The sequence below is a fragment of the Ursus maritimus genome, unplaced genomic scaffold (genome assembly GCF_017311325.1).
Source record: "Ursus maritimus isolate PB19 unplaced genomic scaffold, ASM1731132v1 scaffold_2, whole genome shotgun sequence".
Classification (NCBI taxonomy): Eukaryota; Metazoa; Chordata; class Mammalia; order Carnivora; family Ursidae; genus Ursus; species Ursus maritimus.
In genome coordinates this window covers 24,005,007-24,032,383 of record NW_024424452.1, presented here as the reverse complement: position 1 = coordinate 24,032,383, position 27,377 = coordinate 24,005,007, and the positions used below count along the sequence as shown (strand labels likewise).

General features: G+C 43.5%; 1 long non-coding RNA gene across 1 annotated transcript in view; it reads left to right on the top strand.

The window, feature by feature from the left end:
* LOC121103777 overlaps positions 1–4,178 on the top strand; it is a 93,050-nt gene extending 88,872 nt beyond the window's left edge. Inside the window, exon 3 of the long non-coding RNA XR_005836043.1 lies at positions 4,023–4,178. This is a non-coding gene — a long non-coding RNA (uncharacterized LOC121103777). The remainder of the gene's footprint in view (positions 1–4,022) is intronic.
* The last annotated feature ends 23,199 nt before the right edge of the window (positions 4,179–27,377 follow it).

The following is a 27,377-nucleotide window of genomic DNA, read 5'->3' as shown; positions in this document are numbered from 1 at the left end:
TGTTGGAGAGGCCATGGGACTATGCCTGGGGACGGTCCCCGCTGAGCTACCAGCTGACAGCCAGCATCAACTGCCAGCCCTGTGTGTACTCCATCCTGGAACCATCCCTGGCCCTAATTGAGCCTTTGGATGATTGCAGCACCCTGAGTCATTCATCCAACAAATATTTATTGAGCATCTAGTCTGTGCTAAGCATTTGATAGATGTTGGAACTTTTGTAATAAAACAAAGTAGATGAAGATCTTTGCCCTTAAGTAGCTTACATTCTTATGAGGAATAGAGATAATTACAGACAAGAAGGTACATGTTGTCTGTCTGGTGCTGATAGGGGCTATGGAGGGAACTGAAGCAGGGGAGGGAAATCAGAGTGTCGAGGCACAGAGGAGTCTTCTAGGTGGCTTCGGGAGTGTCTGAAGTGTATTCAAGTAAAAGTACAGCAGTCAGAACAACAGTCGCTGCCATGTGAGTGCGTACCACGTACGGCCTTGTATATGTCTGCCTGCACTTACATTTCCCAACAACCCCAAGTGATAGGCATGGTTTTACCCATTTTGCAGATGAGGGAAGTGGGGCTTGGAGAGGTTCAGCCCCTCACCAGAAGACATGTCACAGGAAAGTGGTAGAGCGGGGAGAAGCAGCTAAGACGGCTGCCTCCCACACTCTGCTTTCCGCTGAACTGCTCTCTATTTCTTAGAGCTCCGTTGTCAGTGTGGTGAATTAGAAATCTCTGATGATCCCTCACTCCTCTGTGCAATGTCAAGTGAGGAAAAAAAAAGGGAGAAAGAAAAGAGAAAATGATTCCCTTTGGAGAAGAAACAGTCAGGAAATGAAGGGACACACTTGAAAGATTATGTATTTAATGTTTATGCCTCTTTCTCTTCTCCCTCAAGTTCAGTTTAACATCCGACTGTCAAAGCTGACAATTTATGAGAATCTTGGGCGAGTAACTGCTTGAAACCTCCCTGTGGCTCTAGCCGTGGCAGGCAATTCATCCAAAAGTCTGTGGGGCTTTTAGGGTAAAATACTTTTCTAATATTTTCCCCCTTCTGCTCATGCTTTTCCCAAAGGGCAACAAATGGTAGTAGCTTGCCAAGAAAGTGATGTGTATGGTCTTGAATGAGACTGTCCTTACACTTCAAGTCACTCTCTCAGAGAAAGGGAAGTGATCAATCCCCTTTTCCCCATCCCCAAGCATGGGTCTGAATCTCTCCAAGACCAGTGATCATTCTGAAGTTGTCTCTTCCTTGCGCTATGTATCTCTCCCTCTCTTTTTTCCCTTGACATTAGGAGAGAAGAAAGGACCACTTTTCTTTATTCCTTGTAAATCATTCAGAGTTAGTTTTTCTGGAAGGAAAAAGCCTTGGGTAGAGAGTACAGGATAGTGAGAGAAGATCCTTGGAAAACATAAAAGTGACTAAGGTGCTATTGGCAGGGAGGATTCTGGGCCAGGATTAAACATCCTCCCCACCATAGTCAGGTGGAGTTGCTAATGGCTGCCATACTGTTCTGACCATGTTGCATATCTGGTCCTCCTTAGTCGTCCAACCACTTGTGAGGGAGGCATGGTTATTAGCCTCATTGGAATGCTGGGTCACCTGAATCTCATAGGTGAGGTGACTCGCTGAAGGCCATACCGTTAGTCTTGTAAGTTAAGGGAAAGACATTTCAGGCATAGGAAACAGTATGAGTAAAAGCAGGGAGGTGAGAACCCGCTGTGATGCTGCAGGTAACTGGGCATGGCTGGAGAGCCAGATGTGGGTAAGGGAAGGGCAGGGGATGAGTTTAGGAAGGACTTTGGATGCTCTGATCTGAAAGTGGGAGTCCCTGAGGGATTTTTAAATTGGAGTGACATCATTTAATTTTCATTTTCAGAGGATCGGCTGGAGGAGGACCCGAGTAGAGACAGAGTGACCCCAGAGAAGGAGGATCTTGTCTTAGGGATCATGGCAGGCAGTGTAGGGGGTTTGAAGCAGAATGTGATAAGATCTGGGTCCTTAAGGAAGACACAGCCCCCTGGGGAAGAAGAGGCCTGCATGGGAGGGAATATGCTGCAGTACAGTGCCAAACCTCAGATGCATAGAGTGTCCAGACTGGAACACCTGATCACCCAGGTATATGGTGCCAAGTCACATGCAGGGAGCAGTGTATTCAGATCAGATCGAATCAGTGGATTGTTCCAGTTCTGCCTTGGTCAATTGAATTACATGATTTAGCTTCCCAAAGTCCTGCTTTATTATTACTGCTCTCTCTTCCCAAGGGGTATATGTGTGTGTTGGAACGAGGGACCAACATCTTAGTCACTGAACCAGGAGAGAAACCTTATTTTAACTGTGAGATGCTACCTGCCTCCAGCCCTCAAAAAACACTTCTGCAGTTTCTGTCATCAGGCAGATCTGATTTCAAGTCCACGCCCTGCCACGTCACTCTATGACCTTAAGTAGATCACCTCATTTCTGTGTCCTTCTATGACCTTAAGTAGATCACCTCATTTCTGTGTCCTTGGTTTCCTTACATATAAAATGGGGATCATTAGGCTGTCTTCTTCCTAGGGTTGTTGTAAAGATGAGATAATGCATGTGTATACGTTCTCTCAGAACGTAGCATGAAGTGCAAAATGAACATTAAGCATGTTTCTTGCCTTGTCAGTTGTGGCCTTATTCCCAAGTAGAATAGTTTGGGTTCACATCCTGACATCATCCCTAAGTCTTGCGAGCTGTTTTGTTTTCTATATAGATTTCAGTGAATACAAGAGAGCCCAAATACATGACCAAACGGACTTGAGCTATCCTCAGTGGTCCGGAGCCTCCGATTCCCAGTAAAGGTTCAAGGGTCCCCATGGGGGCACAGCCCATGTGGAACTAGCACAGAAGCATTCTGGGACTCAGTGCCTCATGACACTTGTCACTGTGGTAATGCCACAGCTGAGTTGCCCAGCAGGGCTCATTAATCACACCAGCCACTGACCCACAAACAATGGAGCTGAGGCTCTTTGCCAGGCATCCAGGACAAATACGGTTCTTGCTTACTGTCCTTGGTTTCAACAGACTAGAGGGAGAAGGAGAAGCAAACTCCTACTTTCCCATGGAGTGGGTCATTGTTAGATGTAGAGCATGGATCAGCTTCCAATTTCACTTAGCTCAGAACCTCAGCCCTTGCTTCCTTCCACCCTGTCTGTCTGCCGCATTGTAGCAAATGCTGACCTGCTGGGATATGTTTGACGGGGCTGAGAGGGAGGAAAGGGAAAAAGGAAACAAGTATATATCCCATATCTTCTCACATATTCACCATATGTTAATTCCAGTTTTTCCCAACTATTTACAACCACTCTATGTGGTAGGTACTGTCATTCCCATTCCCACTTTAATTTTAAGTGAAGAAACTAAAGCTCAGAGAGGGGCAGTTAAATGCCCCAAGACACACAGATAACAAGAGACTCAATGGTACCATATTGTACTTTTTCATATTGGTTCTTGGAATTGTTTTACTATTCCATTTTAACAGATGGGGAAACTGAGGCTAGAGGGTACTTAAGGACATCCAGCAAAAAACAGGTACAGATGGGTTTTCAACTTGGGTCTGTGATCCTAAACCTTGGCTACCTTCATTATACAAACAGCATCCTTGTTACTTAGAGTGTGATCTTTGAACCAGCAACATCACCCAATTGCCTGAAACTTGTAAAACGGGGCTTCCTAGGACCCACTTAGATCCCCTGAATCAGAGCTGCATTGTCACGCGATCTCCGGGGTGTTATGGATACACTGATGTTTGAGAAGTGGTGGTCTGCATAGTTCATCCTGGCTGTGAAGGACACTCACTAAGAGCAGGCACTGTGGCAGCCTGTCTCCAAAGATGGCCCCAGCCATCCCTTCCCTCTCCCTGTGCACCTGCCACTCCTCACACCAAGGGGCAGAACTTGTGTCCCTTGAATCTGTACTGTTCCATAACTGTCTTTAGCCACCAAGAGGCACCAGAAATGATGTCCTGGGATTTCTGAGCAGTTTCCACTTCTTGCCTCTCAGAACCCAGATGCCGTTCCGTGAGAAGCTCAGGCTGCGTGGAGAAGACGCCTGGGTAAGAAGTGAGGCACTCTGGTTGACAGTCCTACCGGAGCATCCAGCTGACCCCGGCTGCTGGCCAGGTGAGTAAACCATCGTGGATGTTCCATCCCAGTTATGCCCACCAGATAACTGTATCTGCAGCCAGCACCATATAGAGCAGAAGAATCGTCCAGCTGAACCTAGTCCATCCACAGAATCAGGAGAGTTAGTAAAATGTTGTTGATTTAAGTCACTAATTCGTAAGTGGCTTGTTCTCCATCAATACATAACTGAAAGAGAAACCGATACCTGTACGTAGCGTGCTGAGGTCGCATAAATGTAAAACAGGTGGCAGTGGCCTTGGAAGCAGTCATCAGCTGGAGGCCGGAGCACCTCAAGGAGACTGTAAACGGAGGCTGGAAGGGCAGTGAGAACACTGCTCTTGGAGGCAGGAGAAAATGGGACTTGAAGAATGAACTGCCGGAACTATTAGCAGAATGTGCCCTGCAGGAACATGGAGGGAGAAATAGTACCTCATGCACCTGTCAGTCTAGTTAAGGAAGTTTCCAGGTCGAGTGTTGAAAGTACCAACTACTTTTATTAGCTCAGAGCTAATTATTTTCATTAATCAAAATAGAATAAAGCTAAAATGTAATAAAATTCCTCAGTTGCACGAGCCACTTATGAGTACTTACAAGCCCCATATGGCTACCCCATTGGACAGTGCAGGATATCGTAGAGCATTTCCACCATCGCAGAAACTTCTCTTTGATTGCTCTGTTCAAGTATGAGTAGGCAGGAAGTAGACAACACATCCAAAGAGTTAAACCACGGGACTTTTCCTCAAAGTGTGGCGTCTCCTGAGAACTTGTGTGAAATAAGACTTCTCAGGCCCTGCCCAGACCTACAGAATCAGAGTTTCAGGTTGGGGGTGGTGGTGGGGGGTGAGCAGGAATCTGTATTTTCACAAGCCTTCCAGGTGATTCTTCTGCACATTAAACTTTAGGGGGGGCCAGGGAAGGGAATACCCTCACCCGTCTCTCTTCTGCCCTCTGGTTTTTCACTGGAGTCCCTGTTGGCTCCAACCAGGGAAAGGCTAGAGGACGAAGGAGTCTCTTCGGCACAGAGCAGGGCAGAGGGGAGCGGAGAATGGATCTGGAGGGACAAGTGAGATTGAGCTGGCACATGTTAGCTATATTTTGAAAATACACATTTGATCTATAAATATATAATTGTTAACATTAAAAAGATGTTACTACCCTTCAAAATAATCTTAGTTACAACATCTCAGGGAACCATGTTATTAACAATGAGGTCTTTCCAGACAATTTTAAGAAAGGAAATAACCGCCGTTAATGTTTCTTTCCAGTTTATTTTTCCCTCCTCTCCCTGTTTCTCTTCCCTTCCTTTCCCTCCCTTCTTCTTCCCTGCTCTATCCCTCTTTTTCTTCCCTCTCTCCTCTGTCTATATATTATGTAACAGTATTCTAGTAAATAAAGTGTCGTGTCCTATCTTTTTCACTTAAAGTTATGTTTTGAACATTTTCTTGTGCCATTAAGGATTCTCCGAAAACATGTTTTTCAGTGGCTGTGCAGATGGTTTAAAGACGATTGTTATTGTAAGCTGTCTCAAATCCTTTTGGGAAGTAGGTGGTGTATAATGCATAAATTATAAATGAAAAGCAAGTTGTTCTTAATTTTACTCTCAGCCTCTAAAGTGCAGTAGCTCTTGGTGGATCTGTTTCTCAAAAGCCACAGAAATAGAGGGATAGTGACAGTGACCAAACAGGAGCCACGAGGTGGAAGAGTGTTGAACTGGGGGTTCATGCCAGGTTCTGTCCAGTGTCTGCCCGTGTGACTTCAGATGATGGTGCTCAGACCAGCTGAGGTTCAGGGTCCCCTTTTGTTCCACCTCTGCTTTCTGGTAACACATCCAGTGCCCTCGCAGGTAGAAAAAAAGCCTCGTTTCAGGGACTGCCCACCTCTTCCATCACACCTGGTCCCAGGCACCATCATCCCTCACCTGGACAACAGCAATCCCCTCGCTTCAGTGGTCTCCTCTGGCCACTCTTGCTTTCCATCTTTCCCCACAAGACAGCTGAAGTGATCTGTTAATGACTGTGTTAGATAATCGCACTCATCTTACTGCTCCTTGTCATGGAGAATGAGGCCCCACAGGATCAGGTGCCCCACCACCTCTCTGATCTCACCTCCTGCGTCTGCCTTGCTCACTCTACCCCTGCCAAATCTGTCAACCGTACTCCCACTCAAGAGCCTTTACACCTGCTGTTCCATCTGCTCGGAATGCTGTTCCATCATGTTTCCTCAGAGCTTGTATCTTGAGAGAGAGGTCTTTTTCTGACCTCTCTCAATAACATAATCCTAATTCCCATCATTCCTTATACCTTTCTGCAGTTTTATTTTCTTTCATGGCCATGAAAGAAAATCTTTCTGGACATGATATCCGTAGTGGCTTATTTACTTACTATTTGTCCATCTCCACTGGCATGTAAGTTCCATAGAACAGGAACTTGGTCTGTTTTATTCATCGCCATATTCACTGCCCTTTGAAGTGAAATTAGTAAGTACTCAGTAAAGTGCACTCAGTGGGAAACCAGTACATATTTACTGAATGAATGAGTGAATAAATTTAAAAAAAATCCTTCTAAGGAAGGTCAGTGTTCAGGAGGGAAGGATGCACAAACGTGTCAGCTTCATGGTTGGCACAGATGGATTGATGCTCAGCTTAGGGCCTGGATATTTTACACAAAAGCCATGACACCACTGTCTCTGTCATTCCTCCTTCCATTCCCTCAGGCCACCTCCTGATGGCTCCTGGCATCCCCTCAGCTCTTTGCCCCAGTTCTAATTCTCATCTTTCTCACCCCTGTTGCACCCACTGGTCTGTGATCCCCTCTGCACCTCACAGACGATGGTGATAACCATTTTTCTTGTTTCCATGGCATTCAGTGGCTTTCAATGCCGTCTCTTGCGTCTGATCTCCTGTACTGCTGCCACAGTTGCTAGAAGTAGGAGCTGATGTCCTCATTTTAGTCACTTGTTCAAGCTCCATCATTTCTTGAGCACCCACTCTAGTGGGGACTCAGGGACAGTGACAGACAGGCAGAGATGGTTCCTGCTCTCATATAGCCCACAATCTGGCAGGGGAGACAGACATGAAGCACATAATGGGATCAGTATTTCCTAATATGACAGTTGTCCTAAGTCCTGTGGAGGGGAAATGGGTACCACTTATTGAGTGTCTCCATGTCTTTTGTAGTTAGTATCATTTTATCCTCCCATCAGCCCTCTGATGTAAGTCCAGTATAAGACCTGTTTTACAGATGGGGAGACTTAGTCTCAGAGGATACTTTCCCCAAGGTCAAATGTATATATATATGTATGTATGTATATGTTTATATAATATTTATATATTTGGGGGTGCCTAGGTGGTGTAGTTGGTTAGATGTCTGACTCTTGGTTTCAGATCAGGTCATGATCTCAGGGTCCTGGGATCGAACTCTGCATCGGGCTCCATGCTCAGTGTAGAGTCTACTTAAGTTTCTTTCTCCCTCTGCCCCTCCCTTTCCCCCTCCCCCTGCAGTCTCTCTCTCTCAAAAATAAATAAATCTAAAAATATTTATATTTGTATAAATGAATTTTTATTTTATGTATATTTTAACGCATATATTATGTAATATATCTAAATACAATGCATATTATACAAATATGTAAATATTATATATTATACAAATTGCATATATATTACTTTGTATATATGCAATATTTATGTATTTATTTATATTATTTGTATATGTATACATTGATGAGGATGAGAAAGGTGCACTGCAGGAAAATGTGGTGATTTGCCCAAGGCCCTATGGTTCATACATAAACAAATTTGGAATTAAGAGTCTAAGTTTCTTTTTTTTTTTTTTTTAAAGATTTTATTTATTTATTCGACAGAGAGAGACAGCCAGCAAGAGAGGGAACACAAGCAGGGGGAGTGGGAGAGGAAGAAGCAGGCTCCCAGCAGAGGAGCCCGATGCGGGGCTCAATCCCAGGACCCTGGGATCACGCCCTGAGCTGAAGGCAGACGCTTAACGCTTGAGCCACCCAGGCGCCCCTAGGTTTCTGATTCCAAAGCTCATGCTCCTTTTACTCTACTGCAGCTGCCTTCAGCTCTGACACCCCCCCAAGCACCTGCCTTCATGTCCAGAAGATGAGAAAATCCTTTCTGGGATTAATGGGAGAAGAGCACTGCCCTGCTCCCTCACCAGGCCCTGAAGTGCACATGCTGTCCCTGTGTAATGAGCATTAATTCATTAATTGAGAAAGACTCGACCCCAGAGCACCTGGTGATCCAGTTGGCATTATTGCACCCATTACTCAACACCACATTCAGTGTCTGCCTCCTCCCAAATCCCTACCTGAGAACTGGGCAGGAGGAGAAAACTCTGGCTGCCCAGTCTCTGCAAACCACCACTATTCTCTGTTTCTAGCCAGGTCCATGTTCAACTGTCTTGTCTTCCACCCACACTCGGGGCTGAGCACTGCAGGCCTCTCAGTCACGTCGGCCTGATTGGAACTGCTGGCCAAGTCTATAATCATGAACTCCACAGAGCCTCCATCCAAAGGCTGTGCTGCATTGAGGGTGGAATCTGCTCTAATGAGAACATTGCTCAGAATCTGACTGCCAGACTGAGGAATCAGAGGAAGCAGGGCTGTTGTCTTGAGAGTCTCCTGTGAATGAGGAAGTAGAGAAGGAGCTCTGAGCCCAATAAGTCAAGGTGGTAGATAACAAAATTTGATTTTCACACATTCGTCCAACCACCTAGACATTAGATGGGGGATTATATGATTTCATTTTCTATTATATACATATGTTATATTTTTCTTTTATACATGTTTTTTACTTCACTACACATACAGATATATACATACACATTTTTCTTTGGGGTGTTGAAGTTCTATGAGTGGAGAATAATGAATGTGGATAAAGGGCAGGAGGATTTAGAATTTGGAGACCAGTCATAGAATCCTCGCTCTGCTGCCTGCTCTCTATAGTCAAGCTCTTTATGTTCCCTGGGACTCTGTTTTCCCATCCACAAAGTGGGACTTATACAAGCCATTATTCTCGGGATATATACCAAGTTTTCTGAGTAACTAGATGCTCTCACTCATCTCTACTTTTCCACATGTGGTCTGAACAACATGTTTCTACATACCATGAGCAAGAGCCAGAGGACAGTTGGGAGGGCGAGAGGTTGACAGGGGAGGAGGTATGAGTCACAGAGTATGGCCCGGATAGGAATGGTGGACTCTCTTCCACAGTGGGTGCAGGCAGAGCTTGCAGGGCTTGGAGGCTGGCTTTCACTTCTGCCTGGGAGCTGGCCACATGGAGGCCCAGGAAAAAAGAAAAGGAAGAGGGAATGACTGTGCCTCTCTCCGCTGGCTAGCGTATCATCCAGCCTACTCTGACAAGTAAGACCCTTTCTCCATCTTGCAGACGAGGAGGAGAAGAAAAAATGGAGAGAAAGCACTGTTAGGAGCAGTCTGCTGGGTCTATTGCATAAAGCAGAAGAAAGCCTGTTTGCCTTTCAGTGTAGTGACCTGCAGCTGCACTTGGCCCAGTAAAGATTAGATGAGCCATTTCTCCACTTCCAGGATTGGGTGACCCACAGGTGATGGGTACAGAAGGGCAGGAATTCTCTTCTCCCTTGAGTAAGGGAGCAGAGCGGGGAAGAAACACACTCTCATTGGAAACATTGTCTAGATTTGTTCTTCTCTGTGCATTAAAAGGCTAACCCAACGGTCACTTGGAGTATAGTTCTCCTCAGGGGAGGCGCAGAGGCAGAACTCGGCAATTTGCTTCTACTTTCAGGAGAATTCCTTCCTAACGCATCCTTGGGTGTTTTTCTGGAATCATTTGAATGGGTTGAATCTTGCCCACCAGGATTCTCTGAAATCGATCTTGACCACTCACTCATTCTTTCAGTGAAGGCTGTCTGCATGAAGAGGCTGAAAATTCACTCTCTGTTACGCCCACCTCAAATTATGCCCAGTGATATTGTCCAACATAGGTTTCTTGTGATCTTAGTCTGTCCCAAATGGAAACCATGTAACTCCTCCCTAGGTAACTCACTTTCTCCTTCCAGAATATGAAGAAGTTAAAACCTGATATTCTCTTCCCAATTTTTACACTTCTTCGTCTTAGTCTGGGTAGTTTGATTTGACTCTGTAAAAAACAATGGTAATGATAGTAGTAGGTAGTAATACCACCCCCACCACTGCCACCACAACTACTGCTACTACTCGTAGTAGTAACCATTGCTGTCATTTGTTGATCACTTAATATGAGCCAACGACTATTCTAAGGATTTTAGATTTTATTTATTATTCATTTTAGAGAGAGAGACAGAGAGAGCATGAGTGGGGGGAGGGACAGAGGGAGAGGGGGAGAATCCCAACCAGACTCCACATGAGGCTCAATCTCACAATCCTGAGATCATGACCTGAACCAAAACCAAGCGTCAGAGGCTTAACCAACTGAGCCACTCAGGGGCTCCTGTTTTGAGAACTTTAAATATTAATTTATGTAATGCTCACAAACATCCTGTGAAGTTGGTGCTCTTATTTCCCTTTTCCCATTCTATAAATGAGGAAATTGAGGCACAGAAGTGTGATGTGATTTGGCCAAGAGCACTTATAGATTGTCTCTTGAGTCCACACTATTTTTTTTTTTAAGATTTATTTTACATATGGAGAGAGAGCTAGTGGGGAGAGGTGCAGATGGAGAGGGAGAGAGAGAGAATCTCAGGCAGACTCCTTGCTGAGCATGGACCTCAATGTAGGGCTTGATCCCAGGACCCTAAGATCATGACCTGAGTTGAAACCAGGAGTCAGATGCTTCACCACCTGAGCCAGCCAGGCACTCCACTGAGGCTACACTCTTTTTTTTTTAAAGATTTTATTTATTTATTCGACAGAGAGAGACAGCCAGCGAGAGAGGGAACACAAGCAGGGGGAGTGGGAGAGGAAGAAGCAGGCTCACAGTGGAAGAGCCTGATGTGAGACTCGATCCCGAGCCTGATGTGGGACTCGATCCTGTAACGCCGGGATCACTCCCTGAGCCGAAGGCAGACGCTTAACCGCTGCGCCACCCAGGCGCCCCTAAGGCTACACTCTTAACCACTAGGCTTCATGTCTCCATTGGTGGGGGCCAATTAATAGATTTAGTGTTACCCAGGGAAGGAGGAAACACAGGAAATAGGAAAAAGAAGACAATGTCCATAGTTTATGCTTTGCTGGGATGCTAGGTCACTTTATACCACTTGTGTAGAATTTAAGAAACATGAATTTAAACTCAGTTGGAGAAAATCTCCCATGTAGAGGTTGTGACTCTCTGTCCCCTCATTCTGGGGGAAAAATCCGTCTATGTGTTGTTGCCTGCCTGTTTTTCCATAGCGTGGGACTTGTCTAGGTTATTTATGCTGGTCTTCCTGCCACAATTGGATGTGTTCTGAGGGATCATCCAGTCTCCAGGTCTTGCTTGAGGCTTTCTTCTTCCCTTTATAGTCCTTCCTATTTAAAGTCTCCAATGTCTGTACCCTTTGGGTCTGTTTCCCTTTGGGTCTGTTGAGGACAAACCCCCTCAGCCATAGTTACATCTTTGAACAACTCTCCAAGTAATGCTTGATGGCTTACATTCTCCAAGGGCCATGTTGCCTGTGTTTCTATTTTTTCCATCTTCAACTATATCTCAGGGTAGATTCAGAGAAAGTTGATTGCTGAATGGGAAATTTAGCAAACTGGCTTTTAGGTAATTGGTTGTTGTTAAATTGGTGCTTGGTGTACTGGTTTGTCTGTGTACTGGCCTGATTCCATATCTCATAGCTCAACAACTCTTGGTATTTCTCCTTTGGAAGGAAGTAAAGAAGGAAAGAAAGGAGGAAGGAAGGAAGGAAAAAAAAGAAAGAAGGAAGAAAGGAAGGAAAGAAGGAGGGAGAGAAGAAGAACCATCATCTCTGAGGTAAAACTAATTAAATGACTTATTGACTAACAAAAGCCCAGCTCTGATGTAAGAAGAAAAAGGTGTTGTGTGGACATAGACAATTCCTGACACATTAAAAATCTCAGCTCTTGTGCTCAGGAAAACCTTTTCTCCCAATTCATTCTTCTTTTCTCCTTTGCTTTACCGCTGTCCATATCCAACTGCCAGACCAAAATCTGCTTCTGAAAGTGCTGAGTCTCTGAGAAAACTGGTCCTGGACATATGTTCTTAGAGTTTTTCCTTCACCACAATCCAAGAAAGTCAAGGGTCTGCAAAATGCTTCACAAAAAATGATGGTGGTGGTGGTGGTGGTGGTGGTGATGATGGTGTTGACAGAAAATTATATTAAACAACTATTTATAGAACTCCAGTCATGAACCAGGGTATATGCTCAGCCCTGTGGATGCAGAATTGTATAATAACTACAGTTCATTTATTTATTTTTACTGAGTTATATTTGACATATAACATTGTGGAAGTTTAAGGTAACTTGATAATTTTATATTGCAATACAGTTGTCATTGTACTGTTAGCTAACACCTCTATCATGTTATATAATTCTTATTTCTTATAGTGTTGGGAAATATTAAGATCTAGTCTCCCAGCAAGTTTAATGTTTATGATACAGTTGTTGTCTATAACTGTATTGTGTATTAGGTCTCTAGGACTTATTTTTCCTTCAGTTACAAATGTGTGCCTTAAACAACACCTCTCCCATTTCCCCACCCCCAGTCCTTGGTAACCACTATTTTACTCTGTTTTTGCAAGGTTTTTTTTTTTTTTAGATTCTACACATAAGCGGTACCATACAGGGGTGCCTGGGTGGCTCAGTTAATTAAGTGTCTAACTCCTGATCTTGGCTCAGGTCATGATTTTAGGATTATGAGATTGAGCCCTACATTGGGCTCCATGCTCAGTGTGGAAGTCTCTCTCTCCCACTCTCTCTGTCCCTCCCTTGACTTGCACATGCGTGTGTGCACACGCTCTCTCTCTCAGTAAATAAATAAAATCCTAAAAACAAAAAAAGGAGGTACCATACAGTATTTGTCTTTTCTTTGACTTATCTCACTTAGCATAATGTCCTCAAGTTCTGTCCATGTTGTTGCAAATGGCAGAATTTCCTTCTTTCTCATGGCTGAAAAGTAGTCTGTTGTAACTGTCCACTACATCTTTGTTCACTCGTCCATTGATGGACACTTAGTTTGTTTCCATATCTTGGCTGTTGTGAGCAATGCTGCCACAAACATGGGAATACCTAGGTCTCTCTGGTCTCTAGTACAGCTAAGGACTGTTTTACACACTTTACATGGGTGAACTCACTTGATTTCACAAGCACCCCAGGAGGAGCCACTGTGATCCTCACTCCAGAGCATGAGGCAAAGAGCAGCCCAGGAGCTGCACACAGTCACACACTAGCAAGTAGGAGAGCAGCTTTTCCAATCCAGTAGTCAGAGTCCAGAATGACTTTCCTGAGCATTGGTCTGTCCTGCCCCCTCCCAGCTCCTCCAGAGCCTGCGGTCTAGCCTAAGGTGGCCGTTTGGGTGGCCAGGCTGAGTGGTGAGGAGTGTGTGGAGCCACAGTGAGGGGGGACTGTCTGAATCCTTTTCTCAGAATCACCATGTCTGAGCAAGGTCTTGAGACGTCACTAAACTAAATCGTGTCCCCCCAGATTCTACTTGGGCAGTCCCCATCCATGACTGTACCATCCAAACAGCCGAGCCATGAAGGGGTGGCTTGTGGTCACTGTGGGGCCATTGGTTTGTCTCCATTAGGCTTAATGTGTCTTCCTGGAAAACTCCAGCTTTCGAAAGGACTCTGTGCTGCTTGTCCCCCCTCCCACTCTCTGGGCAGCACTGAAAACGGGACCCTGGAAACCTGGGCTGATGGTCGGTGGAGGCAGTGACGGTCCCGTTTGCATGTCAAGGCCGTGCCTTGCTCTGCACCTCGACCTCTGTGGTTGCTGAGATGTTCTCTCCTGGGCTTCCCTGTGCCTTCCCCATCCTTCAGTTTTGAATGCCAAACATTCGGTACCCCATCCTCTTTAAATGACCCCAGGTGAAAGACCCTGCACATTGGCTCCAGGATTCTTATAGACCACCCCCTCTTCATCCTCTCTGACCAGTCCTAATCCTTTTTCTTCATCCAGCCCATTTCCAGCCTTGACCTGACACACTGTATATGTACCTCCAGTGGGTGAGGAGACCCATTCAGTCTCCTTCCTATACCCTGTAGGCCTCCCCGAGTCAGGAGGAAGACCTTGCTTTCCTGTAGTGAGCTCTCTTCCCTCCCTGCTCCTCTCCCCACCCTTTCTTTACCCTTCCTCTCCCCTTTTCTCTCCTCCTCTTTCTAGATTCCAGGCAGCTCCTTCCTTGTGGATAAGGCCAAATGCCTTGTGCTCTCCTCTCACACCCATGTTCAGTGTCAGCAAATCCTATTGGCTTCCCCTTCAAACACGTCCAGAATCCTTATCCTCCCTGTCATTATTGCCTGGTTCGGGCCACCATGACAAATCCCTAGATTGTTACAGTAGCCCTCTAAAGGGTCTCCCTGCTTCCACCTCCACTCCCTAAAGGAAGAATGAGTCTTTTAAAAAAATGGCATATCCCATCCCTTCTCTGTTTACTACTGCCAGGCTCCTCACCCATACAAGAGGAAATCCCAAATGCCCACCTTGACCTTCAAGGCTGCACCTCCTCTGACTCCTTTTTTTTTTTTTAAGATTTTACTTAATATTTTTATTTTTATTTTTTATTATTATAAGTTAGTCACCATATAATACATCATTAGCTTTTGATGTAGTGTTCCATGATTCATTGTTTGCCTATAACACCCAGCACTCCATGCAATACCTGCCCTCCTTAATACCCATCACCGGGCTAGCACATCCCCCTACCCCCCTGCCCTCTAAAACCCTCAGTTTGTTTTCTGGAATCCATTGTCTCTCATGGTTCGTTTCCCCCTCTGTTCCCCCCCGCCTTCATTTTTCCCTTCCTTCTCCTAATGATCTTCCTGCTATTCCTTATGTTCCACAAATAAGTGAAGCTATATGATAATTGTCTTTCTCTGATTGACTTATTTCATTTAGCATAATTGCTTCCAGTTCCATCCATGTTGATACAAATGTTGGGTATTCATCCTTTCTGATGGCTAAATAATATTCCATTGTATATATGGACCACATCTTCTTTATCCATTCGTCTGTTGAAGGGCATCTCGGCTCCTTCCACAGTTTGGCTGTTGTTGACATTGCTGCTGTGAACATTGGAGTGCATATAGCCCTTCTTTTCACTACGTCTGTATCTTTGGGGCAAATATCCAGTAGTGCAATTGCTGGGTCATAGGGTAGCTCCTCTGACTCCTGATATCTTCTGACTGCAGGTCCCCCTCTCTCCTCCAGTGTTGGTTCCTTCTTGGGAGGTCCTTGAATTTCCTAAGAACTTTCCTGGCTCAGGGTCTGTATGCTGTTTCCTCTTCCTGGTATATTCTTCTACATGCCCTCAAGACTTCATTTAGTCTCTGCTCAAATATCGCCTTATCCAAGAGCCCCCAGTCACATTCTAGCCACTTGCATAGTTTATTTCCCTGCACAGCCGTATAACCTCTGGCATATTATACATTTCGGTGTTTGTCTCTGTCTTCTCCCACAACCCCAAGAAAGCTCCGTGAGAGTGGGAACTTTGTTTTATTCTCTGCTTTATCCTAGGGCCAAGGCGAGTGTTTGGCACGTGGTGGATCCTCAATAAAGATATGTCATAAGGACTTCGATTTGAGAGGCAGGACAGCAGAGTGATGAGGAGGTAAGGCTTGGCAGCAGATCTTCCAGGGTTTTAATCATAGTTCTGCTGGTGAATATCTGATGATCTTGGACAAGTTATTTAGCCTCTTTGTGGCTCAGTTTCTGCGTTTGTAGAAAGGGTGTAATAATACCCCAGAAAGTTGTTGGTAAGATTAAATGAATTAGTACCTGTGGACCACTTGAGACCATTGTCCTATGCTTTATAAATGCTCGCTTTTATTATTGAATTCTATTCTCACCTGGATTGGAGGAAGTTGGTGAAAATCATTTTAGTCTTTTTGGACTGCAGTTTTTTGACTCGTACAAACTCCAAGTCCTTGAAATGGCTAAAAACTTCTTGTGTGATCTGGCCCTGCTTCATTTTACAGTCTTCTCACCTCCACACCAGCTCCAGCAGGTTTTCAGTTTCTAGAACCCACCATACATTTTCCCATCTCAGAAAGTCTGCACAAGCAGGTTCCTCTGCCTCCAACACCGTTCCCCTGCCTCTTTATCTGGACCCTGCTTACCACTGATATTTCCTCAAGGAGCCTTTCGTGGCTCCCGTTCTACATGGAGTCCCTCTGTGATAAGCCCTCTGCTGTGGTCTGAATGTTTGTCTCCTCCCAACCCACCTCCCACATTCACATCTTAGAATCCTGATGCCCAATGTGGTGGTGTTAAGAGGTGGGGCCTTTGGGAGGTGATTAGGTCATGAGGGCGGAGCCCTGATGAATGGCATTAGTGCTCTTAGCAAAGAGGCCCCAGAGAACTACCTAGCCCCTTCCACCCCGTGAGGATACACTGAGAAGTCTGTGACTCTGAAGACGGCCCTCACTCAACCATGCTGGCACCCTGATCTTGTACGTATAGTCTCTAGAACTGTGAGAAGTAGATTTCTGTTTATAGTCACCAGGTCTGTGGTATTTTGTTCTAACAGCTCAAATGGACTGAGACACCCTCCTAAGCAGTTTGTACTTCTCACTTATAGCACTTAGTCAAGAACTAATTATTGTGGGCTTAGTTATTGAGGATGTCTGACATCCCAGCTGGACCATAGACCTCGTAAGGGCAGCACCCTTCTCTGGGTTACCTACTACCATATATCCCTCGTGCCTGGCCCAGTGCCTGCTGGAGAGTAGATACTCAATAAATACATAGTAAATGGATGTTGAAGGCGAGGCTCAATTATTTAAAAACCCTCTCTGGGAACAGCTGGGAAGGAACTCAACTTCACTTAGAGACAGATTGTTGAAAGCAGTGAAAACAAGGCACTGACATTACTGGTTTTGGGTTTTGCCTTCCACCTGGGAATTCTGGGGGATGGGTGTGACCCTATGTTGGTCACATTTGAAACCATTCAGTCCCACGGGAAGCCCACTGTCACCTCTTCCTCCACTCTGGCCCTAACGATAACCTCTCTAGGCTCAGGCAGCAGTTAATTTAAGGTAGCAATTAAGTGGAACCAAATTGCTCTTTAAATACCATAAACGATTTAACAGGATAGTTTTCATGTGCCAAACAGAATTAATCCCCAAAGCTGGAAGAATGCTATGAGTGCATATATGTGTGCCTGTGTGTATTTGTTCCCTTCTGGAAATAAATGGAAAGATTTTATTTTAACTTTTTTCTCTACAAAGCCTTCCCAGCGCACTCGATAGTGAAGAGAACCATCTAACAAACTCCCATGAAACCAACACCCAGCCCCAACAGCTACATGTGTGTTGCCAAGCTTGTTCCATCTAAATCCCCAAATTCTCTTTTTATTTTCCTGGCTGGAGTTTGTGAAAGTCAATCCCAGATAGCATATCGTTCTATTGCAACATCAAACACAAAAACCATTCTTTCTCTGTAGGGTTACAATGCCATCAGCACACCCAGAAGACCAACAATAATTTTCCAGTAGCTTTCAATACTCAGTCCGTACTCAGCCCTCTGAAATGGGAAGTTATGAAGGCCTGGAGTGGGTTTATGGAGGTACTTTGTGGAGAGAGGGCCAGCTTCTTCCAACTCATCCTCAAGGATGGAGAGGATTTTGCCAGGATATCTGTGACCCAGTGTGGGAGGGAGGTGGGAATGCCGGTCTCACTTGTCAAATATGCAGGATCAACAGTCAATCATTCCAGCAGGGGATGCTATTGTTAGAGCACCTTGAGATACCATTTGTGCTATCTGTGTAGGTCTTTTTGTCTGCCTGACTGTAATTCATGCCCCTGTCACTGTATTTGCTTATCCATCATACTAGTTTATCCAAGTGTCTACCTATCCAGTTAATGCTTACGCTTTCTTAAGTCTGTTTAGGTGATTGGTCTAAGCTGCCCATTGGTACATGTAATTAATCCCCTTACCAATAATAACTCAAAGGCCATTGGTTTTTGCCTTACTTTCTCGCCCAGAATCTTGGTCTCATGAAATTCTTCCCATCTTTAAATACACTGTACAATTTACTTATTTGATTTACTGCCTCTTGTCCTTTCTAGAACGTAAACTCCACAAGGAGAGGAAGTTTTATCTATTTTGTTCACTGTTGTATCCCAGAACCCAATTCAAGGCCTCGAGTATAGTAGGTGCTCAGTAAATATTTGATAAGTGAATAAATGAGCAATTCATTATCATTTCCATTTGACAGATGAGCAGTTGAGCCTCAAGGAAGTTAAAGAACTTGCTCAATGTCCTGCATCTAGAAAAGCAAAAAGCTGAACTTTGAAGGCAGATCTGTCCAATTCATAAGCCCAACGCTCTTAACAGATTTTCCTGCTGCTATTCTATGGCAGAAGATATACTCTTCTTGCATTCTACTGTCTCTTCTGGAACTTTCTGTTATTCTCACACCTGAATTTGTTTTTATTCTAGTTACAAAGAAGACATGATTTGAAGGAAATTTGGATTATTGATACTCCTACTTTTTTCTTTTTGATTTGTACACTTGTATGTCTTGGTGAGAAGCAGAAAAGTTGATTTGAATGTGATGTGGACACAGAAAAAAATATAATGAAAGAGATCTAGAACCGTTTTTTGTAGGTAAAAGACTTTGGAGATATATGTTTTGGAAGTGGGACAGTCCATTTGTCAAAAGTCATGCTCATTTGCTCATTTCAGCAGGTACTTCTTGAGCACCTACTATATTTTGGGTACTCTGTTGGCTATTGGAAATGTACTCTGGGGTTATAAGATGGCCTCCAGCAAAATATTGGGCCGCTTTGAGCGTGCATGTCTGTGAATTATATTTAGTTAAAATCTTTTGTATACTTAACTAATCATTTTAACCAATTAATTATTTGATGAATTTTAATGTAATTAATCATTTCATTATTTAAATAATTTCTAAGTTATTAACTAATCATTTGTGCTTATTCATTAACTTAAAAATTTTTTTTAAAGAATTAGTATGTTGAGGAAAATATAAGATTATTTAATTTTTAAATTTTACTTTTTAAGCCCTATGTAATTGCCATTTTGCTGGTAAATATAAATGAAATGTTGGTAATTTCATATGGTTCAATTTAATAATCTTATATGACTGTAAACTAAAATACTGGACTGTCCTGTTTAATCCTGGGACTATATATTGGAAATAGTATCATAGTCTATATTGGGGCTATCGTGCAGTATATCCTTAATTTTGATTGTGGTAGGGTTGTCTTTCAAAGGTTATTGTGGGGAAGACATATAACCTCAGAAAGAGTCAGAAAGGTGATGTGAAAAATCACCTTAAAAAAGCTCAGTAGGTATCAGTGTAGCCTTGGAGACAAGAAAGCTTAGGACTATTGCCATATCCAGCCCAGCATTGTTCAGCTGGGAGGAAATTTTAACCAATAGAAAATTTTTTTTGAGGTATAATTTATATATGCTAAAATCTTCAGTGTTCAATTAGATTTTTGACTATTGTACTCAACCACTAAAACAAAATGTAGTACATTTCCTTCACCACAGAAAATTCCCTCAAGCCTCTTTTCAGTCAATACCCTCCCCCCTTCCAAGTAACCACCTTCTGATATTTTTCTCTTTGAAATAATTTAGTCTGTTCTGGAACTTCATATAAATGGAACCATCTGGTATATATCCTTTTGTGTGAGGTTTATTTCACTGCATAATGTCTTTGAGACTCACCCATGCTATTTGAGTGTATCAATGGTTTCTTTATATTGCTGACTAGTATTTCATTGTATGAATATACTACAATTTGTTTATCCATTCAACTGCTTGTGGATTTTTTTAGACATAAATGTTACCATTTTAAACATTTTCAAGTGTACAGTTCAGTGGCATTAAACACATTCACATTGTTATGCAACCATCATCACAATCCATTTCTAGAACTTTTTATCATTTCAGACAGACACTCTGTACCCTAAACAATTAACGCCCCATCATCTCCTCCTTCCAGCCTCTAGTAATCTCTACTTTCTGTCTGTGTGTGAATTTAACTACTGTAGATAATTCCATGTTGACTTGTTAAAGTTTACATTCGCGGGGGGTTGAAACTGCAGTTAGATTAAGGATTAAGTGAGGTTTAGCACAAGTGGCTCCATTTTTGACTTGCCATCTCCTTTTTAACAGTTTCCTCCTTTTGATCAGTCTTTCAGCTTCGCTGAGAGATGTCACCAGAATTTAAGGTATTAATATCACTCTCCACTACTGCTGTATAGTTCTCGGAGCTTTTGTTGATCTTTTGTGTGATCACAGGTCACGATGTTTTTGCTTAATTTCTGTGATAGTCACAGGTTGACTTCGGATTCATAATTTTTGAGTTGGTCATTCTCTTCATTGCATTTCAGATGTTCCAGTCTTAGGGAAATCATTTGCTTGGGGGTTGGTGGTTGTGAACATGCATTTCATGTTTTTGAGAGAACACCATGCACCAAGGAGATTACTACGATTATTATAAACACGATAATTCTCAGTGTTTAGAGTGCACTTCAGAACCATAGTCCCGAAGACCCAGACCGATCAAAATCAAATAAGTCAAAGACCCTGCTGAAGGAATGACCTTATTAAGTCAAGTGGCTTGCTCTGTGATTTTATGTAACTGAATTGTAGCTTCCTCAGAAGTGTTAATCCAGGTGTAGCAGGTGGTGTTGGCTACATCACAAACACCACTCTGCTCAACAGAAAGATAATCAAAGGGTATCCTGTTACCAAGAACAACTTTGGCCAGAGAGTCTAAGGATCTTTGTTGATAGCTATTGTCTTAGCAATGGATTCCACAGTATCTTTAAGAATTAAGGAGAGGTTTCTGATCATAATCTTATACATTTATTCCTAACCAGAGAAGTGTGTCACTGCCAAAGGAAATGAATCCTGAGTCATGAATGCCTCCTGGTAATTTCTTTCTGACTCAATGATATAAATCCAGAGGCATCAACCAATGAGATATCTTTGTTTATGGAAAGTAAGGGGCACAGATAACCTAAGAGACATCGCCTGGGTTCACACCAGCCATCTGTCTGCACATTCATGGGTCCAAGGGGAATGGTAACCACCAGAGACTGAAAAACCCCACCAGGGCAAAAACCATTCCCACTAAGGTGTTGCTGTGAATGGATTCATTCATAGGGATTGCTGTCTTTACCCATTCAAGCCAGGGGTCAGTTAGGTTTTCAGGGCATTATGTAAGAAAATCTATCCTGAAATGAAGAGTCATTCTAAATACCTTTCAAGGATGGGTGCTGACGGCAAGGGTGTTTAGTGAGTGGGGGCAGGTCTGATCTAGATGATCATGGGAACATGGGGGTGTAAGTGTACTAAGATTTATGTAGGTATTGGTGTCTAATTGGGTATGTACAGTTCTAATTGAAGAAGGAGAAGAAACAAGGCACTGGGTGTTCTGGCCATGAGAGTTGAACTCTGTAAGAGACTTCTAAGTCAATGGGGTGGGGGTGGGGGAGTCTATCGTGGTGTCCAGTGACACTGGGAATAGAAGAGAAATTGGTCACAGGGAGGACCAGGGGTCTCTAATCTCATGAATGGATTGAAATCTTTGATGACAAATCTAGAGGTCCGAAAAATTACCCCCTTTAGCAAGGACCTGGGAATATGGAATAGGGCATTATCTTTCCAGGTCAATGCCAGAGTAAAGGAAAGAAAGAGAAGATAAAAGGTTTCGTGTTCAGTTAGAGTATGAAGTCTTTATCTGGCATCCTGGGTGGAAGCAGTCTGCCTTGGTGTCAGCTACTTCGTTTCCTCCTCAGTTTGATGTGGAGGTCTCCAGGGACCATCGTATAGGACCAGACATCAGGTGGCACCTTCTTTAGCTATGAGATGTGCCCATGGCTCAGTGCCTTCTGGTTTTACAGCAGTGCCAGGGGCCAGGAGCACTTGGTGGAGTCCTTTCCAACAGGGCTCAAGAGCTGTTTTCCTCTGATGCCATTTCTGGGATACCCAGTCACCAGGCACCACACTGTGACCAACAGGATCCTTTGAATCGGAATATGGGAAGGCTTTTCTAACCTGTTGATGATAGGCTTTAGCATAACACATTCAAGATTTTGAGTAGCTGGTGAAACTCACAAGGAGTAACAAGGGATCAATGGAAAGTTATATACTGATGAACATTGCTCTACTGGTGACTGTCTCATGTACAGTGAGTTTATGTTTCCCGAAGGGTGGACCTGTCAGTAGTCAGCAAGGCCAGAGACAACACCGTAAGCCAAGGGAGTTCAGTAGTTTCATCCACCTTAGAGATTTTAAGTTTGAGGGTCCCATTAATTCTCTCAACCTTGCCTGATAACTGGGTGATAGGGACAGTGGTCATTGTAAGGCTTTCATTAAGACTTGTATGATTTGTCCAGTGAAGCGGCTGCCTCAATCCCTGGGGATTATGGAAGGTGTACCCCAAGTGGGAAACCTATTTTCTAACATTTTCTTTGCTACTAAGGGCATCAGTCTCGTGGCAGGGAAAGGCTTCAGCCCATCCAGAAAACACACATGTGATGATAACAAGAACATATTGATAACCCCTATATAGTGGCAACTGAATGAAGTCCATTTGCAGGTGTTAAAGGAGAGAGGAGGCTTGAGGCCTCTGGGGACAAAAATAGTTTTTTGAGGATTATGGACCTGACAAGACAGACATTGATGGTAAACTGTTTTTGCAGTTTTATAGAAGTCTCCCCACCAGTGTTTATTTATAATTTGAGTCATCTTAAATGCACCTTGGTGGGTAAAGGAATGCAAAAACTGAAAAATGGGGTTTGCTGGGAAGCCTGGAAGAACCAGTGGCCATCTTGATTCTCCCATAACCTCGACTGTTTATTGAAAATACAACTGTTGTGTGCCCATCTTCATTTCTCTGATTTGGGAGTAGACTGCTGCCTTGTTGGTGAGGACATCAGGGTGGCAAAAGTCTGGTGACAAGAGGTCTTTTTTTACTGGAACAAATGAACTTCATCCAGATGTGCCACAGTCTTTATAGGTTCTGTTGCCACCGCCTCTGCACAAAAGTCCGCTCGTGCTTTTCCTGATTGTCAGGGTCAGTCTTTTTAGTGTGAGCCTCAGTTTTGATCACAGCAATTTTAGAAGGCAAAGATTGGCAGTAAGAAGTTTGTTTACTTGTTGTCCAGTTCTTTTGGGGTCCTGGTGGACCCTAACGGCATATGTGCTATCAACATAAATGTTAACAATTTGTCCTTTTGACACCTGGTGGGCTCTGGTGAGGACATGGACCGCTGCCTGCTGGGCTGATTCAGCTTGTGGGAGATTTCCTCTCTGGAGTAGTTTGTATTGGGTAGTAACAGCATAACCAGCTTGGAAATTCCCTTTCTCACTTTTACAACTGGACCCATCAACAGACAAAATTAGATCAGGATTTAGTCATAGTATCACAAATCAGGACAAGGTGTCAGAAAATGGGACGTTGTTACCTCACAGGCATGGGGGCCGCCTTCGCCTTCGTAAGGCAGGGATAGTAACGCAGCAGGATTAAGAATGTTGCAGCTTTTAAAATGCAGGTTAGGTGGTGAGAGAGAAGGGTCTCATAGGAGGGTAGACTGTTCACAGAAAAATGGTGAGTCAGTTCAGAATTAAGAAGACTTTGAACAAACTTGTGGAGTTTGTAAATAAATGTCATTTCCTCAGGTTCAGTCCCGCGAGGCGTCTACAAACTTTGCAGCAGCAGCTACTGCCTTAAGGCACCAGAAGCAAGCTGTGCACTCTTGTAGGCAAGAGGCCGATGTTTATGGTTCGTTCTTGTGTGAACATTCTCAGAGCTTGCTTATCTCTTTCAGGTACATAAGGTGAATAGGTTTGGTTAGGTAGCCTGAGGACAGGTGGTTTTTGTAATGCTTGCTTTAGTCTTATAATATCCTGCTCATATCTGTCTTCCCAAGGAAGGGGTTCAGGGACTGAAATTCTAGTAAGTTCATTGAGTGGGGAAGCCGATATAGGAAAAATTGGGAACCCATTGTCTGCAGTAGCCATCTAGGTGTAAAAATCCATGAAGCTGTCACTTAGCTGTAGGCCTAGGAAATTCTTGGATTAGTCTAATCCTTTTTGGAGATAGGTGGATTCCTTCCTTGCTTGGATTATGACTGAGGTGATGAACAGTGTCTAGAGATAATTGTAATCTTTCCTTAGAGACTTTATGTCCCTTTTCAGCTAACTGGTGCAGCAAGTAAATGGAATCTTTTATGGACGCCTCCTTGGTAGCTGGGCATAGAAAAGATGGTCTGCATAGTGTAAAAGGGTTGATATCCCGGGGAACTGGAGGGTCCTTAAATCTTGGTGGGACACTTGGGAGAAATAAGGGGCCTCAGTGAACCCTTGAGGCATGACTGTCTGGGTATATTGCTGATTGTTCCAGGTAAAAGCAAATAGATACTGACTTTGGAGTCTGTGGGAATGCTGGCAGAAGGCTGAACCAAAGTCTACAACAGCAAACCTTTTTGAGTTTGGGACTGGTGACAAAAGGGTGTTTGGGTTTGGAACAACTATCTTGTTCATGGCTCTCAAGTGCTAGACAAATCGCCATCCCCGCCCATTCTGTTTCTAGACCGGCAAGATCTGCCTGTTACAGGGGCCTGCCCAGGGAATGATCAGTTCCTGGGAGATTAGGTTTTCTTCTCCGGGTGTGAGGCCTTGTATGGCCTGAGGCTTTAATGGATGTGGAGGCTATTCAGGAAGAGGTTTAGTCATATCTGTCTGAATTTTTAGAGGCCCTGCGCTTTTTATTCTCCCAAGGTCAGTATTAGAACAGAGCCCACAGATTTTTGGGTACCTCAATTAAATCGGAGAAGCTTTGTTGGAATTCTTCCTCTTGTATATCAAGGACAGATTGTAAAGAACATAAAAAGTCAAGTTCAGGTTGGTCAGGAGATTACAAGGTGGAGGTCTCTACTGGAAGCAAAGCATATTAGCCCTTTTAATTTTGAAACGAGAGCTCTACCTAATAGATTGACTGAAAATGTATCATATAGCAACAAAGAATGCTTTTCAGTAAAAGGTCCCAAAGTCATTTGTACCAGTTAACAGGAATACTCTGAACTTCATTAGATACCCCCGCTATGGAAACTTTTTTTTTCCCCCTTTCTGAGGGATTTGTTGTCCTCTGAGAGCAGGATTTAAAATAGGAAATGTAGCCCTTGTATCTACCAGAATTTGGCAAGATTTCTCTTTAATTTTAATTTTAGTTTCTCCTTGGCTGTTCAAGGTTATTATTGGTAGCAGTTTACCAGAGGGTCCCAGGGAACCCCATTGTTTCTGGTAGAGACCCCAATGCAGGATCTCCCATGGGGGACATTGAGTTGACATTAAGGGATTTCTGTGGGACCTTTGAGGACAGTTTGGTTTTTTTTGCAGGCCCCTATTGATTACAAATGAGATGTTGATCCTTAGGCCAGTGTTTTAACGATGGCCACCTCGCATGGTGAAATGGAAGAGGATCAGGTGTTACTTGATGTCTCTGGCCTTGTAGCTATTGTAGCTGTAAAGGCAGTAGTTTGAGAGATCTTTGTTTATTGATTTAGTTCCAGAGTCCTTTCAAAGTGCTAGGCTATGGCCAGGAGTTTGGTTAGATCAGTGGTCTCCCATTCCATTTTCTGCCTTTTTAATAATCCATTAATCTCAGGAGATAATCCATTTACAATTAGAGAAGGTAGAGTATATTGTATGGAATCTGGATTGCTGTAGGAAGAGAGTTTCCAGATAGGTTTTAAAGTGTGCACGGCTTCATCTTTCTTTTGTTTGCTTGAATAATAGAACCAACTGTGTGGGCAGGAAAGACTGTAGGAATGGCTTTTAAAAGATTAGTTGCTATATTGCAAGCTTTTTCAGGTCCATTAGAGGACCACACTGGAGACTGAGGATCTCGAATATCATCCTTGGGATTATATCATTCTGCTTCCTGCATCCCTTCTTGGGCTCACTAGGTCCTACCAGCAGGTGCGCAAGCTGATAAAGATCTGGCAGCCAGGGGTCATAGGCCCTGATAAGGATACGAAACTCTTTAGAAAATGTTTGGGGATTCTCCCCGGGTTTAGGAAATTCTTTAACTTTGGCTCTTAGTTTGGTCTTTGACCAAGGGGTGAAAGATATCTGAGAAAGATTGCCTATAACCTAGAGCAGTTTTACTTTAAAGGGTAACTGTTTAATCGTCTGTTCAGTGTGGAAAGGCAGTTCAGACAGAATTAGTGAAACGTGAGTACTCAAGGAGAGAAGGATAAAGGGGAGCAGAAGGAGTCACGTCAGTCCTATTGTCTTTTGCTTTAAGAACCTCTTGTGTCTTTAATATTTCATTAGCCTTTAGTAATGAGTCTTTTAAGGAAACTGTTTTGGAATCTTGAAGCCTTTTGGAAACTTCTGCATACTAATTAAAATAGGTATCCCATTCTGTTTGTTGAATTCGGGAGCCCTTACTTTCAAGTTCTTCAGTGAACAATTTTGTCTAATTGGAATGTTTCCCATAATGGCCATTGTAATTCTAGGTTGTTTTTAGTTAGATTTAGCCATTTTTCTAGATACTTATAGCTTCCAGGACCACAGTTTTTAGACATAAAATGAGCAGGTATACCAGAAAGTGGTGCACTTAATTTTTTTTTTTAGTTTAAAGATCCTATTAGCTAAGCCTTTGGGTTTCTAGGATCTAAACTAATACCTAAAGGGGATGTACCACTGGGGTGGGGATTGAGCTGTATTCTACAGTGTACCTGGGTGCATGGAAACGTTCTTGAGTTTGACTGGTGACCTAGTGTCAATCTAACCTGTTCTGTGACCAACTTATCCTAACACGGGAATCTTTGGGTTTGGTGGTAGGTGCTCTATTGGCTCTAAGTGCTTGACCAGTGCCCTCCAACTTTTGCAGCTTTTTGGCCTCTGAGATCCCCATTAGCTATAGCTTCTATCCACACCAAGCCAGACAAACCAAATATATGCACTCTAACATATTAGCAGTAACCAAGAGATGATACCAGATCTTGGCCAAGAAAAGGCCCTGTGTGCACCACCAGCAGTTCCCAATGTGGACCTGGAGATGTGTGAAAGAATTGAACCAGCAAACAGTACAGAATGGGAACTGC